The following is a 16,019-nucleotide window of genomic DNA, read 5'->3' as shown; positions in this document are numbered from 1 at the left end:
AAAAAAAGAGCAGGCCTTTGAAAAAAACAGAGAAATCAATTCTAAAACAAGAAAAGCCACAAGAATGTAGGAGACCAGAATATGCCACTCTAAAATATGGATATTTGCCATAAGGGTATTTTGAGCTGATTACTTTGAGAAATATTTTTTTCAGCAGATACAGGAAAAGTTCTGGTGGCAGAGGTTTTGTAAGAAAATTTTACATTTATAAAGAAAATCTCCATTCAGAAGGGTGTTCCTCATTCAGTACCAGGAGACTCTTATTAATGAAAAAGAATCGTAAATCTGCATAATGAAACTTACTCTTGTTTATCCTACTTTTCCAGGTTACCTTCCCATAACTTGCCTCCCCTACCCAGAAGCCCCAAAGATCCTATTCTTTGTTGAAATCTAAACCCCAAAATTTTGACCACCCTTTTGAGTTATTCATCTCTGAGTTTCTCCCACATAAATATGAGATATTCATGTTAATAAACTTCTGTTTGCTTTTCTCTTAATAATCTGCCCTTTATTACAGAGACCCAATCAAGAATCTAGACATGTAAAAGAAAAAAAAAGTATTGGTTTTGTTTTTCCTCTCATACAGCAAAAGGGAGAGAAAACTGCTACACAGAATAGGGGGGAAATTTGAAATTTGAAAACTAGAACTGGGAGCTGATGGGATTCACATAGCAGGAAGAGAATCAAGGACAAAAGAGCTATGGAAGATGACAGCTGTTCCATGGGAAAGACCATCAGCAACATCACGGGTCACACCAGGCAAGGATGACAGTTCAGCCTTCCACACAGAAAGGAGCTGCACATCTAACCTCCCATGGTCACACAACCCTTAGCACTTTCCCGAGTGAAGAGGTATCAACTGGTGTAAAACATAGGGAATTGCTTCTCAACACCTAGATAGTAACACCCAGTAAATCATAGTTATAATCTCCCTTTAACAGGAGCTGCTCTCTGGGGAGTTGCCTTTTGCAGAGGTACTTCCCCTGCCTTTGCCTGGCATTCTGAATTCAAAAGAAAAGCTGCACCTAAAGGATTAAGATGTTAACTGCTAAATAATCTTTCTTCAGATTTACAGAAGAGGAACATCTGGTGACCTTCAGAAATCATCAGAATGTGTTATCCCCCTCCTCATTCATTAATTCTGTGCATCAACCAACAAAGAGCATGTAAATTGCTATGATGTTTAACTTGCAGAAAAGTAATATGTTGGTAACTAGCCCCAGGAGGTCAAGGTCCATTCTGATTTGTGTGTCCTGCATGACCAGGACTCCATTCAGCATGCAACCTTCCTGTACATTATCCCCCCACCACCTCCTTTCCTTCTCTATAAAAGCCCTTTTGTGTACCTGAGTTTCTTCAGGAGGGAGCTTTGAAGCCCCCTCCATCTTCCCAGGGTCAGCCCTTGAATAAATCTGATTTCCTTCCCTCCAACTCTTGCACCCCAAGTATTGACTTTTGAGCAGACAATCTTGGATCTACCCCTCCAAATATCATTTGAGACTTTGTCTTGGGTTAGTAGGCTAACACTACTGAAACTAGTTCTCAAAGAGGAGCTAACTATGCATACCCCTGGCCTATTCCTAGGGGCAAAGGCAAAGAAATGCAGAAGAGAAATTTGGAAGTTGATAATTGCACTGACACATGTAAATGAGATTGAGTCTTTCTGCTCCCAGAGGGGAGTGGGGAGCTACTCCAAAGAACAGGTAAGACTTTCCTAAGCACTATCTAGGAACATGTAGCTCACACATCCGGACCTGTTTTCTTATCAAAAAGAATGGAAAATCTAAAAGAAAAGGCATGAGAGAATAACCCTCCTGGATCAAACACAACACTTCAAATATTCCATTGCTACAAATTCCACCTACATTCACAAAACTTCTAGCTGTCATATTTTCAGATTCAATTTTTACTCCTAAAAAAATACAAAAGTGAAGGAAAAAATTTCCTTCCATACTTCAGTTCAACTTCTTATACCTCTCTCTCCAAATAACACAGCATGTCAGAGGACTTTTCTGAACCTGGAGCTTTGGATCAGAATCCTCCCAGTAGCAGGTTGGGCTTTTATATTTAAGCTTCACATTTTGTAGCCTGATCATTACACATGTAATTAGTTGCATATACTCAATTTAAATTTGTCTTGGGTTAGTAGGCTAACACTACTGAAACTAGTTCTCAAAGAGGAGCTAACTATGCATACCCCTGGCCTATTCATAGGGGGCAAAGGCAAAGAATAAAATAATATATTTTAAAAAATAATAAATAAAAGCTTATCTATAGTTCAAAGTAAAGAAATTGTTTTTAGAACCCCCATCTTAAAATGAGTGATTTGGTATACTCTGGTAAATATAAACTGACTTCCTAAAAACGACTGGATTCCCCCTTTTCCTGTTTTCTTTTACTATAGAGGACAAACAGCCAGAATATTCACCTTCCTATTCTGTCTCAGCTAGGGGTGGCCATATGATTCTCTAGGAGGTTTTCCCTTCCTAAATAAAAAGAGAAACTCTCAGAAGAAGAATTAGGGTACTTTCCCATTCTTCCTGCCTGGAATTAGAAAGAGCTGCCTGGAGGCAGAGCAGCTATCACACAGCCCAGGGAATGAAACTAAAGATGAAAAGCAGCATAGAAAGAGACTGACCTGATGCCACTGGGTGTACTATCTTGGCACCAGCCTTGGACTACTTCAGAAATACAGAGAAAAAAGGCTTTTCCTACTCGACTTTCTTATACATTCACTCAACACAGCACTTCTGACACCAAATTCTCCAGTGGACATCAGCTGTACAGCCTACAATTAAATTCAATTCTGACACTGGAGACGACACCAGTCCCTCAAAACTGCCACCTACTTCAGATGCCAACAAATCCCACCTGTGATCTATACTTCTGATGGACTGGTTATAAATCAGGGTTCCTGCCACAGTCTGGCTGGGCACAAATGCCGCAGTCTGGCTGGGCACACAATCACGAGCCACCACACAGCTTGTAGATTCAAACAGCAACTCTTTATTCCCGAACTCACACCAGCCGTCTACAATCACGTTCTGGGGAAATCCACGTTCTCTGCCCAAATTCACGTTCTCTGCCCAAATCCACCTTCTCTCCCAAATTCACCTCCACTGGGCTTCTATCTCCAAAATATACTGTCTGAATCCCGTGAGAACTCAAGGGGAACTCAGGCAGCAGGATACGCCCTATTCCCAGCAGGAATAATCTTAAACCTTAAACCTGGAACCTAAACTGGGAACGCCCTAAACACGACTATCTTAAAACTGGGAACACCCTAATCTGCCTTGGTCCTTGAGCAAGGTCACTTACATTCAATGTCACTGCAACATGGGGTACGCTGGCAAGGAAATTGTCATACCTACTTGGCTAATGGCTCCCAGCATCTCCCCCCTTCTGATTAATTAAACAACAAGCAATGTGGCTTAAGGACCGTGCCTGGTAGGTTGTCCAATTCAACATATGGTTCTTACCCGTCATCGGAAAACTGACCTTTAGGCGTCAGCCTCCTGTCTTAGGTTGATACCACTGCAATTGAATCATACCCGTCACTGACTACCGGTCCAGCATACAGCCATACTTGTGGATAGGTCTATGCACCAGTGGGGGGGTGAGGTTCTTTGCCTCACCTCTGTTGGCCCCCAAATTTGGCCTTGGTGCCAGTGGGGGAGTGAGGTTAATGTGGCTTATGGACCGTGCCTGGTAGGTTGTCCAATTCAACATATGGTTCTTACCCGTCATCGGAAAACTGACCTTTAGGCGTCAGCCTCCTGTCTTAGGTTGATACCACTGCAATTGGATCATACCCGTCACTGACTACCGGTCCAGCATAAGCCATTGGCCCCCAAATTTTAGACCATCACTAGCAGAAGGGAGGAGGATACAGAAATGCCACGACACCAAGCCAATTGACGGCTCCTTGGGAAAAATTGCATCACTGGTGACACCTTCAGCAAAGATATGCCAGCATTACCACAATTCGCTGCACCAAACGATAGTTACATAGTCCAGGCAAGTTCTGCAAGCAGTTCAAAGCAGAGGAATCTATCAATATGTCCATTTCCTCCCAAAATCCGTTTCCTCCCAAAGTAAGTTGACTCTTTGATTGAGCATTACTTGTTGAGTTCTTCACCGGCACTGGGATGGAGATAGGAATTCTGGCAATGATGCTAAAAAGACATTATCCTGAAAAGAATTATTAAATATAATGAAAAGGAAAGGTGAAAGTAAACAAACAGATCTGTTAACCTACTTTAAAAACAATGCTTAACAGCTTTTTACCTAATTTAAATTAGTAAACAAACAGATCTGTTAACCACCTTTAAAAACAATCCTTAACAGCTGTTTACATAATTTAAATTAAACCATTTAAATCACGTGAATAAAAAATAATAATAATTCGGATCCATTTTTTCATGAGCGCTCCTCATATAAGAAATATGGACATACGCACATACAGACATACAACACAAAACACAAGAGTGTACACAAACGTACAACACATAAGAAAATAGTAAAGGCCTTGTAGCTTTACCTGGGTGAAATCTCCATTGCAATGTTTAAAAACTCCACAGTCAAAAAATAAAACTGATCAGAAAAACATTAACCTAGGTTTGTATGAGCTCAAAAAATAAAAATAGAACCTTATGATGTGGAAAAATGCAATAATAAAATAGCTATTGAAAAAAGCATCCTGGTTAATCACTGTCGCAGATGTAAGAATGGCCAAGCTGGAGCTCTGGATATCAGCTGTTATGGATTTGAGTCAAATCATCTTCTTTTCGATCTGTAGAAACTGTTTTAGTTAATCTCTCTGGAATCCAAATGGGCTGCTGTTCTCCCTGTGGAAAAACACAAACAAAACCCCGACTCCAGACAATCACTGGGTCAGGACCTTTCCATTGTCCTGTTAGAATATCTTTCCAAAGTACCTTAGGCTTATGTACATTTTTTGGATACATATGTCTTTCCGCAGCACTAAGTCCTTATGAATCCAAATTTAAAAAGTTTAGTGTAAAAAGCGTTATTTTAAGTTTATCTTTGGGGGATATATACCCCCTTCCAATTTCCTCTTTTTGCTTTAATAAGTATGTCTGTATCTAATAGTTGTCTTAGCTTTTTGCATTTTCTATCTGTAATACCTTACTTGATATTTTCAACCATTTTTTATCTTATTTCTATCTTCTAGTTTTTTTTTTTTTTTCCTAAGGTTTGTATATTTACCCTTAGTTGCTTATTTTCCTCCTAGTTTTTTTTTTCTTCCTATTTTGTGGGTTTAAAACTTTTGTCTTCCTACATTTTTTTATCTTATTTCTATCCCCGTACGGGCCACCAAATGCCACAGTCTGGCTGGGCACAAATGCCGCAGTCTGGCTGGGCACACAATCACGAGCCACCACACAGCTTGTAGATTCAAACAGCAACTCTTTATTCCCGAACTCACACCAGCCGTCTACAATCACGTTCTGGGGAAATCCACGTTCTCTGCCCAAATTCACGTTCTCTGCCCAAATCCACCTTCTCTCCCAAATTCACCTCCACTGGGCTTCTATCTCCAAAATATACTGTCTGAATCCCGTGAGAACTCAAGGGGAACTCAGGCAGCAGGATACGCCCTATTCCCAGCAGGAATAATCTTAAACCTTAAACCTGGAACCTAAACTGGGAACGCCCTAAACACGACTATCTTAAAACTGGGAACACCCTAATCTGCCTTGGTCCTTGAGCAAGGTCACTTACATTCAATGTCACTGCAACATGGGGTACGCTGGCAAGGAAATTGTCATACCTACTTGGCTAATGGCTCCCAGCAGGTTCCCATGACCTACCTACCTTGCCCGCTACCACACATATACCTTGGACTCAAGTGATTTGCTAGAGCTGCTCAAAATATTCAGAGGAAGATTTATTTATCATTACCCATTTATTATGAAGTATATTGCAAAGGATACAGATGAACAGCCTCATGGAGAAATGCACAGAGCAAGACACAGGGGTGGGGTGGAGGGCACACCATCCTCCAGGTACCTGTATGCATTCAGCAATCCAGAAGCTCTCTAAATCCTTTGGGGTTTTATGGAGGCCTTATGTAGGCATGATTGCTTTAATCATAGGACACTGGCAATCAACTTTAAACCTTACTCCCCTTCCCAAAGGTGGGAGGTCAGAGATTAATGGTCCTGCTGAAATTTCACCAGCCATCCCAGCTATCAGTCATCTTGTTAGCATATAAATATATATATATATATATATATATATATATATATATATATATATATTATGAATCTCAATATCATTCTATCTCAATATCATTCCTGGCGCATGAGAAAAATTAACTTACTGGTTTAAACCACTGTAGCATAAATGGAAAATTACTTGAAAGACTTTAAAACAACCAATTGTCTCTAGTGGAAAACTAGGTATTTTCTATATACTCTTCCAGGCTATCTGATTCTATTTTGTCTTTGCACCTTTCAGTGTTGTTGAGTTATTTTACAACTGTGTAAATTATATGTAACTTCCAGCAAAGCAAATGACTCTTGTCCATAAACATGCAAATGAATTCCATCTGGCAGAGGTGCAATTGCTCTTCCACAGTTTTGCTCTTCTAAGCAAATTCATTTTAGTATTCCTAATTACATATATATTTTTTTTCTTGGATTTTCCTTTGAATTGACTGTAATATCTTACCAGTTTCCTCTTTAATTAATGAGTTAAATAAAATCTTTGGCATGTGTTCATTCTATATTTGTATAAGAGTCATAATTTTACCCCTTTTAAAATATTTTCTCCTTTAAATGGAGTTTTAAATTATTTGTAGCCTTACTAAAATATGTAATATCAACTGACACATTTACACTTAACATGGCTGTATTCAAGTAAATTGATGCAAAGGGGAAAAATATATATTTTCCTTCAATAATCAATGGATAACTAAAACCAAGTTTACCAAAGTCACAATCCAAAGGAACTAATTCTTACAAATGGTTACCTCCTACAAACCTAAATTTGAAAAGGAATACACAGGGAGAAACTTTGACTTTCCTCTCTCAACCTGGTGCTACAGAGATCCAAGAAGCTGACTTACTAAGAATTCTTGCATTCTGCTGGCTTTTGGTCAGTTGTCCCAGACCTCATCTGCAGTTTCTGTGGTAAATGGGGTGTCCCAACCTTTGATTATCTTTTTGCAGTCACCAGAAACTATAGGGAAGAAAGAAACATCTTTTCCTTCCACTTTTCCAGCTTCTCATCTGGGGCACCTGTAACAAAAAAAAAAAAAAACAGATTAACAGAGGAGTACAGATAAAAACAGATGTGTTTAACATAAATGTTTCATAGCACAAAACTCTTCATAAGGAAATGTAGACCTAAAAAAGTTGCAAAGCTTGAGTATGTTTGTACTCCGTTTGATGAAGAGTAAAGTCACAGAAAAATTGATTGGACAAAGGAGTATGAGCTGGGGGACACTTGGCAAGGCCAGTCCACCCAGATTCCTCTTGGCATCCCTCCATCTTTGGATTTAGGAATCCTTTCCTCCAGGCAGAGGGAAGCCTTCTTTCACATGAGCGTCTTATGATCTGTTTCAGGGGAAGTTTGCAGAATTCTTCCTGGACGTGCCATTTCTCAAATTCCTTCAGCTTTAAATATCAAAATGTCAGGATGCCATATTTTGAAGTATATGCTGAATCCTCTATGGGTACCTAGGCAATAGCTAAAGCCCCCGTCACAAAAACAAACCAGGTGAAACAACTCATTCTAGCAGACCCTGGTAAACCAGTATCCTCCGGACTTCCTAGTCTTCATCCCCTGCAGCAGAGAATGAGCCAGGTCAGTTACTCAAAAAGATCGGTTTCCTTATAAATTTCTGAGACACTTTAGTAGGAGGGGAAATTGGCTATAATAAAAACTTGAGCCTAATGTGGCTTTTACTTATGTCAAAGGCACTGAAAATTGAAGGCTTGATTTCAGGGTGAATTTGTGCACCCTAAAGTAAAAGAAGCAAAACTCCTATTCCATCCTCTCTATTTCTGCAGCCACAGCAAGACATTCCATAAAGCAGAAAAAAGGCTAATCAGGGTTCAGTCTCTTTGGACTCTGCTATAGGAAAAAAAAAAAAATTCAAGCGTCCTTCTCCTTTTCCTTCATATTACTTGTCTGACCCTCTATAGCCCCAGCATGTGTCAAATCTTTTCTTGATAGAAGTCCCTTGAGGGTTGGGGGCATGTCTTTTGATACATCTCATAAAGCATGTAGCACACTGAGGGCATTTCATTTGAATTAAAGAGCATACTGGTAATTGGAATAAGAAATTAGCATTTTTCTTTCTCCCAGGGATTTCTCTGGGATGGTCCCTTGAGATGGCCTTAGTTATATCCTAATAAGCATGGGGACATTTTTCATGAGATTTTTAGGCCATGTCAGATTCCACCTCCCCCATCTGACCTTCAGGAGACTCTGTGGGGACTAGAATCTCATTGTCTGTGTTTGAAGATGTATTCTCTTGTGTATGAACATGTTTAATGTTGGTACCAGCCCAGAAAGTACTTTCTAGAGATAGGTAAACAAGAGATTAGAGTTTGAAAGGGTGTGTCTTAACATTTGAAATTAAATGTTTTAACAAGATGTTATTTAAGCCTAGGCATACTGGATCTAAAGAAAACCAAAAAATTTCTATGGGGGGAAGGATTTTTTGTTTTTTAAAAAAAGATGTGAATTCTAAAATACCCTCTACCAACTGGGTCAGAAGTACTTGAATCAGAAAGTCAGTTAAACTTTTAAGGTGCTTATATCTGAGTGATGGTAACACGATCCAGCAAAGAGCTTTGGAGTCAGACAAAGAGAGAGGTCATTGTGGGGACCAGAATATGCCACTCAAATACATGGAACTGCTGAGCTAAAGATAAGAAGCAGAAGACTCAGGGAAGCTCTCTGCCCTCCCTCTATTTGCCTAGAAACAAGACATTGGTTTCCAAAGTCCACAAGTATCCTGACCCTCTTTCTACCAGGAAGAACAAAGGTTAACCACTGCAGACCACTTTAGACCCTTATCTGCCTGGAGTGGGTACCAGAGAATCAGCATTAATATACTTTACTAATTAGCCTTTATCTGCTATTTATTTGCCTTCCCACAAGTTGCTTCCCCAAGAGACTCAAAGCTTTTTTCTTTTATCATGTCCCTTCTCTAAAAATTTACTGTTCTTTGTTGAAAGATGTGCTAGAAATCAAAGCCAACTTTTTGAGAACTACTCGTTTCCTGGGTCCCTCCCATGTGTATATGAAATATACATATTAAAAATTTCTTGTTTATCTCTCACTAATCTGTGTTTTGTTACCAGAGTCTATTCCAACTAAGAGCTTCTGGGGGTTAAAGAAAATATTTTCTTTCCCTACATTGTCACATGTATATTAGATACGTAAGGGGCTTGACAAGATGCCTGGCGTGTAGCACCCAGTAATAAATGGCCATCACTGATGAAGCCACCAGAAGTATCTCTGGTTCCTATGACCTTACCTTAGAGGGCTGGTGGCCTGAGTCTAGCCTATGGGATTAATTAGATGAAAGGATACCTTTTAAAGAGGGGCTGGTAAAACAAAAGGTACATAAATCAATTTCAGAAAAACAAGTGAGTGCAAGGACTTTGTCTAGTTTACTCCTGTGTGAAGAGAAGAAAAAAAAAATTGCATCCCCCTGCCACCAATGCTCATAAATTCATAGTCAGGATAGACTTCTGTAACGAAAGAAATTAACAAGCAAAAAATAAGCAAGTTTATTAATGCAGGCGGTGCACAGTGTGTCTAACAGAACAATATACATTTTAGAGGTGATAAGACCAAGTAAAAATAGTCCCAGGTTTCCAAAGGCAGGAAAGGGGTGGGAAGGAGGGAAGGCTGCTCCCAGATTCCTCTGGTGCCATCTCAGGGCTGATAAGGGTTGCAAAAGAATGTGCCTTCTGTCCTTCCTTGGGGGGCAGTAGGAAGAGCTTTGTCTTTGTAAATCTGTCTTTGCTTTCAGGCAAAAACAGAGAGAAGGCAAAGAGCTGCCCTGCACCTTAATTGTCTCCAGCTCCACAATTCTTCATATTTTGGGGAGTTATATTCTGGTTTCCTTCAGTGTCTCCAGGGACCAGACAGTGCCTAGTAGACGGAAGTCATTACATGTTGGAGCAATGAAAGAATGAACAGCAGCATGACCATCTCTCTCCCTAATGTTCCTGAGCACTCGGGGGAGAAGGTGCTTCCATTTTCACAGTGAAGATCACCAGCTCACTCGGAGATCCAACACAAGTGGCCACCACACTGGCCACTTCTCTTCTCTTGCTCTTTGTTTACCAAAATGGATATTGGCCCCTGCCTCCCTTACCCCCTCCAACATCTCTAATCCAATGCTGCTGTGTGAAGCTGACCTTTTCTCAACAGCAGAAGAGGATTATAGCCCTGGTCAGGAACATATTCCCCTTGAAAATTGAGTCTCCAGACCATTCCTCCCACAGAGACCCCATTGTGGACAGTTCCCACCCAAGCTCCAGTATCCTTTCAGGTGCTTGGGACTGGTTCTCCCATCTCCCCTCTCCCTGGAGTTCTGGCCACCCCTGGTCTTGGTTCTCATTCTGACAGATTAGGGGTGGCAGAATTAGGTGGGGGAGACTAAATTCTGTTGGAGCAGAGGAGGTGGGACCCTTTATTATGATCTTTCTCTTCCAAAGTGTACCAAAGCCTTGCTTTTTTCTTGGGGAGGTGGGGTAACCAGGGATTGACCTCAGGGGCACTCAACCACTGAGCCATATTCCCAGCCCTATTTAGTATTTTACTTACAGACAGGGTCTCACTGAGGTGCTTAGGGCCTCTCTTTTGCTGAGGGGCTTTGAACTCCCCAAGCTCCTGCCTCTCCCCCGCAAGTTGCTGGGATTACAGATATGTGCCACCTCACCTGGCCCAAAGCCTTGTCTTTTAAAACCAAAAATCCAGTAACATGTCTCTTCATCTCCCTGACCCTGCAGTTATACCAAGAACCAGTGGAAGCTTTGAAAGGAGACATTTCCTCTCAGAGCTTCATAAGACCCCGTGTCACTTCTCCAGCAAAACTCAAAACATAAGAACCTAAGTAGAGTATTCCAAAATCCTGTAGAATCCACAGCCCTTTCCCCTTTCCAGAGCAAACCACAGCAGCCAGGCCTTTTCTGGTTTTTTTTTTTTTTTTTTTCCCTCTGCCAAGGATAAATTGCATTTCCATAAATTATCCCATCAGCTCTTATGCCTCAAGGTCTTTGCTCACTGTGCTGATATAATTCTATCTGTGACAGAGTTGAAAAGAGATGCTGTAGGGCAGAGGGACTGAAAGGAAATATCCATGGAGCAAGTGTGTGTGTGTGTGTGTGTGTGTGTGTGTGTAAGAGAGAGAGAAAGACTACAGCCTTGATCTTCCCACTGCACCCCTTATATGGAAAATAAAGGTGTGGGGTTCATTGAAATGCCACAATTCCTTGGAGTTTTATTAAAGGCTGGCTACAGAACCTTGGAGTAGGCTTTATTAGGAAACTTCCTGGAACTTGTTTCAAAACCAGGAGACAAGAAAGAGCTGAGGGTCTTGAGTTAGAGAGGAAAAAAGAAGAGGAAAGAAGAAATGAATATTCATTTGGAAAGATGATACTTTTTTTTCAGAATTATATTTTTAATCTGCATATTTTTATTGGTACATTATATATGTGTCTAATGATAGAATTTGTTTACATATTTGTACATGCACACAATATAACAATATAATTTGGCCAATATCATTCCCTAGTACTCCCCTTTCTCTCCTCTTATCTATCCCCACTGGTCCCTTTCCTTTCCTGATCTCCCTTCAATTTTCATGAGATCTCCCCACCTTTCTTTTCCTTTACCTCTCTAGCTTCCACGTATGAAAGAAAACCCTTGACCTTCTGAGTTTGCCTTGTTTTGTTTAAAGTAATGTTCTCAAGTTCCATCTATTTTCCTGAAAATGACATAATTTCATTTTTCTTTGTGACTGACTATAACTCCATTGTGTGTATGTATGTGTATGTATGTATATATATATATACAATTGTGGACTATAACTCCACATTTTGTTTATCCATTCATCTGCTGATGGATATCCAGGCTGGTTCTAAAGTTTGACTGTTGTGAAATGTACTCCTGTAAACATGGGTATGCATGTATCGCTGTAGTATTATGACTTTAGTTTTTTAGGATAAATACTTAGCAGTGATATAGCTGGGTCATATGGTTGTTCTATCCTAGTCTTTTGAGGAACCTCCATACTGATTTCCATAGTGTTTGTACTAATTTACAATTCCACCAACAGTGTAAAAGTGTTCCTTTTCCTCCACATCCTCTCCAGCATTTATTATTGTGTTCTTGCTGACTGCCATTCTGACCAGTGTGAGATACAATCTCTGTGTAGTTTTGATTTGCATTTTCCTAATTGTAAATGATATTGAACATTTTTTCATATATTTGTTGGCCATTTGTATTTCTTCTTTTGAGAAGTGTCTGTTTAATTTGTTTGCCCATTATCTACAGAATGGGAAAAAATATTTACTAGCTATTTTTCTGATGAAGTATTAATATCTACACTATGGAATGATGATACTTTTTAATAAGGTATCTCTGGTCCTCACAGGAAAAAGTAGAACTCTGAATGGTGAAATAAGATCTAGATTGCATAAGGAAAGCTAAGGGAACTGCCTCTAGTGGAAGTCTCTCAACTTTAAAGTGATGTTGCTTTAATCCTGCCCAGTGCCTTTGTCTGTAGCTATAATGAGGATGGTCCGCGCACTTCACCAGCATCATAACTCCTTCTGAGGAGGGGCACTCCAGTCCTTTGCCTTGGGCTGAGGTTGGCTTGTGGTGGGGTACACCTGTACTGATGACCAGATGGCCCAGCTACCTTTAGCAGATGAGCAATTTTTGTCTCCTACTAACACCTACCTAGTTGGCTCAGAGGATCCCACACCCACCTAAATCTCTAACTTGCTCATAGCTTCATCTGTGGGAATATGAGACCTGATGACTACCCTGGTTTTGAGGTTGACAAATGTTCTCAGTGAATTTTTGCTTTTGCTTTTGTTTTTCAAAATAATATATGTATCTAGCTTAAGTCAAATAATGTTATAAAAGACATAACCAACAATAACATTTCCCTAACATATCTCTCTCATCTCCCAGCACCAAGTTCTTTTCCTCAATAGCAGACTTTCCACTCTTTCCGTTGTCGTTTTTTACCCTTGGTGTTTACTTCCATATTTCTAACTCAATGCCTACCTGTGCTATTTCTTGCTTTATCAATTTCAGAGACCGTCAGACTCCACAAACCCATGCCAGATCATTCAATAGAAGGAAATTTCATATAGGGTTTTAGGTAGAAAGCGTTAGAATTGCTGAAAGACCAAACAGAGGCCAGTCACTCCAGTTCCTGCCTCCCCCAGGGCTGAAGGAACTAGTGGGATGAAATGTTTCTCAGATCACAAAGCAGGAGGGGGACCACTCAGCCACCAGGCAGATTGTGTAAATATTCTCCACTGGTGAGTCAGTGCTGCAGTTATACTTTATCATGCAATCTTTCCCATGGAATAATTGCACTTTTGGTGGATCTGTTTAGTTTACCAAATAACCAGCCCCAAATGCTTCTAAACCCTTAATGGTCTCCTTTACTTGGTCCAGCACACAGACAAGCTTCAGTTCCATGTATTTTTCCCAAATGACCACCCACCCGCAGCCCTTCAGCCTGGACCCATTGCTCTCTGGGCCTAGAGCCCGGCAGCATCCTCAGGATCTCCCACCACTGTCCTACGCACAGGCTTCCATGTCCTCCTCCTTCTTGGTTTACTCCCTCATTGTGCTGAGGCATATCCTCTGAAGAAGACTAGAAGTACAATCTTTGAGATGTCGCCGTCTGAAAACACCTTTATTTCATCTTTATACTGGATTAAGTTCCAGATTAATTTTTTTTTATTTCCTGCAGAATCCTGAAGGTATCATTCCACTTTCTTATGACTTCCACCATTGCTTTTGAGAAGTTCAATCCCATTCTGATTTCTGATTCTTTCTACGTGACTCTCTTTTCTCTCTGGAATCTCAATATTTTTCTCTTTACTCCTGGTGTATTGAAAATTCACAATATGTCCTTATATCTGCGTCTTCTTGTATTCATGGTGTTGGTCAATGGAGGGATCTCATCGTTCGAACCAGCAGTGAGCACCTTTTTCTATAAGGGACCAGATAGTAAATATTTTATGTTTTGTAGGCCATACAGTTTCTCTCTTAACTTTCCAACTCTATCCTCTAGCCATGAACTACATAGAAGCAAATTAGCATGGCTGTGTTTCAATAAAACTTTATTTACAAAACAGGCCTATAGGTCATAGTTTACCAACTCTGATCTAGACTCTAGATATTTAGGGTACTCACCTCAGGAATACATTCTTGTGTTATTTCCTTGAAAAGATCTTTTTCTCCTGGTTCTCTATTCTCCCTTTCTAGAGCTTCAGTTAGTCAGATATTAGCCTTCTTAGGTTGATTCTTATATTTTCTTTCTTAATGTTCATGTCTATCATTTTGCTTTACTTTCTAGTCAATTTCTTTCACTATTTAGCATGTGTGTAATGCTATTTTTTAATTTATAAGACATTTCTGGTCCTCCAAATTTATTTTTAAAACAGCAGCCCGCTTTTGATATACAGGTAAAATATTTATTGTCTTTCTGCAAATATTATTGTGGAGAGTTATTTTTTTGTACTTTATTCTTCTTGGACAGTACCTCTGTTTTGTCTGAGCATCTGTCTCCCAAATTTTCCCCCATTTTAAAGTTTTGTTTATATTTCCCTATCTCTCATATTACATGATTTCCTCAAACTTTTGCTGGTCCTTAACTGTTCTTTCATATTTAAAAGATGGAGAAAGGGGATGAGAAAATATAAGTTTAAAAAAGTAATGGCTACCAAAAATTAGCTCCAATCAACAATAAACTCTTTTTAAATTTTTTTTTACTTGTAGTTGGCCACAATACTTTATTTTATTAATTCATTTTTACGTGGTGCTGAAAATTGAACCCAGCGCCTCCCAAGTGCTAGGTGAGCTACCGCTCAGCCAAAACCCCAGCCCCAACAATCAACTCTTACCAGACCAATCTCCCACCCTGTCCCATTCCGAAAACTACTATAATCCTGAACTTTAAAATCAATCAAACAAGCAAACAAAAAAACTTCCTGAAGGCACTGAAGAGTATCTGGAAGTCAGAGACAAATTGACATTTGGAAGTGCTGGGTCATTTCTCCTTTTTTTTTTTTCTAGCCTGAAAACAAGTCCCATTCAGCTCCAAGCAGAGGGCAAACATTCTAACAGACACCTACAGGCTTACTGGCTCAAATATTTTGAGTACTGGGCAAGAGCAAAACTGTGAAATACTTTATCCAGAAAGGAAAGTGCCAGAAAGGGAAAGCCCTATATTCTATGAATAAACTCCCACCTGATCTCTGGCTGCCTCCTGAACCATGCATAAGCAGGGCAGACACTTAAATAGCTAAGCTAAGGCTGAAAAATTGAACCAAGATTTCAGTCTCTACCCACCACAGGAGCGGTGCAGTTTGAGTTGAGTTCAAAGTTAAATTCCTGAAAATTTTTAAATAGATGAGAAATTCAGAATGCCTCAGCATGGCGTATCAATTTCTAAGGTTTAAGGGGTCCTCAAACTTCAGGATCTGTAACCAATTCCAATTCAGTCTCCCTGGAGTAGAAGCCACCTTTACTCTAGGGCTCAGGTCCTGGCTGTCAGCATCTGGGATAGCAGAACAAAGAAGGTAGGTGAAAGCCCCCACCCTCAGAAACGGCATAGCCAGTCTGTGTGTTACCCCCACTACTTCCGGTGTATGATGTCCTCATGTGCTGAACCTAGCCTCTCCAGGTCCAATTTCTAAACAGAGGGGAGGAGGACAGTTATCACCTCTGCCTGGGTCCAGGAGAGACCTGGGGTTCTAATTGAACCTAGACAGACT

The 16,019-nt window shown here is 40.2% G+C and overlaps 1 long non-coding RNA gene across 7 annotated transcripts in view; it reads right to left on the bottom strand.

Moving 5' to 3' along the window:
- The window catches only part of LOC124104589 (uncharacterized), a 294,556-nt gene that overhangs the window by 181,814 nt on the left and 96,723 nt on the right, over window positions 1-16,019 (bottom strand). For 6 of the 7 annotated variants that reach the window (XR_006855472.2, XR_009228358.1, XR_009228357.1 and 3 more), the window contains exons 4-5: window positions 13,824-14,233; window positions 7,094-7,265 (exon numbers count right to left, since the gene is read on the bottom strand). This is a non-coding gene — a long non-coding RNA (uncharacterized LOC124104589). The remainder of the gene's footprint in view (window positions 1-7,093; window positions 7,266-13,823; window positions 14,234-16,019) is intronic. The other variant, XR_009228356.1, reaches the window with a different exon arrangement.

The sequence above is a fragment of the Marmota monax genome, unplaced genomic scaffold (assembly GCF_021218885.2).
Source record: "Marmota monax isolate L192 unplaced genomic scaffold, Marmota_monax_Labrador192_F-V1.1 WCK01_AAM20220418_F8-fsc00001, whole genome shotgun sequence".
Lineage (NCBI taxonomy): Eukaryota > Metazoa > Chordata > Mammalia > Rodentia > Sciuridae > Marmota > Marmota monax.
This window is presented reverse-complemented; position numbering and strand designations above follow the sequence as displayed.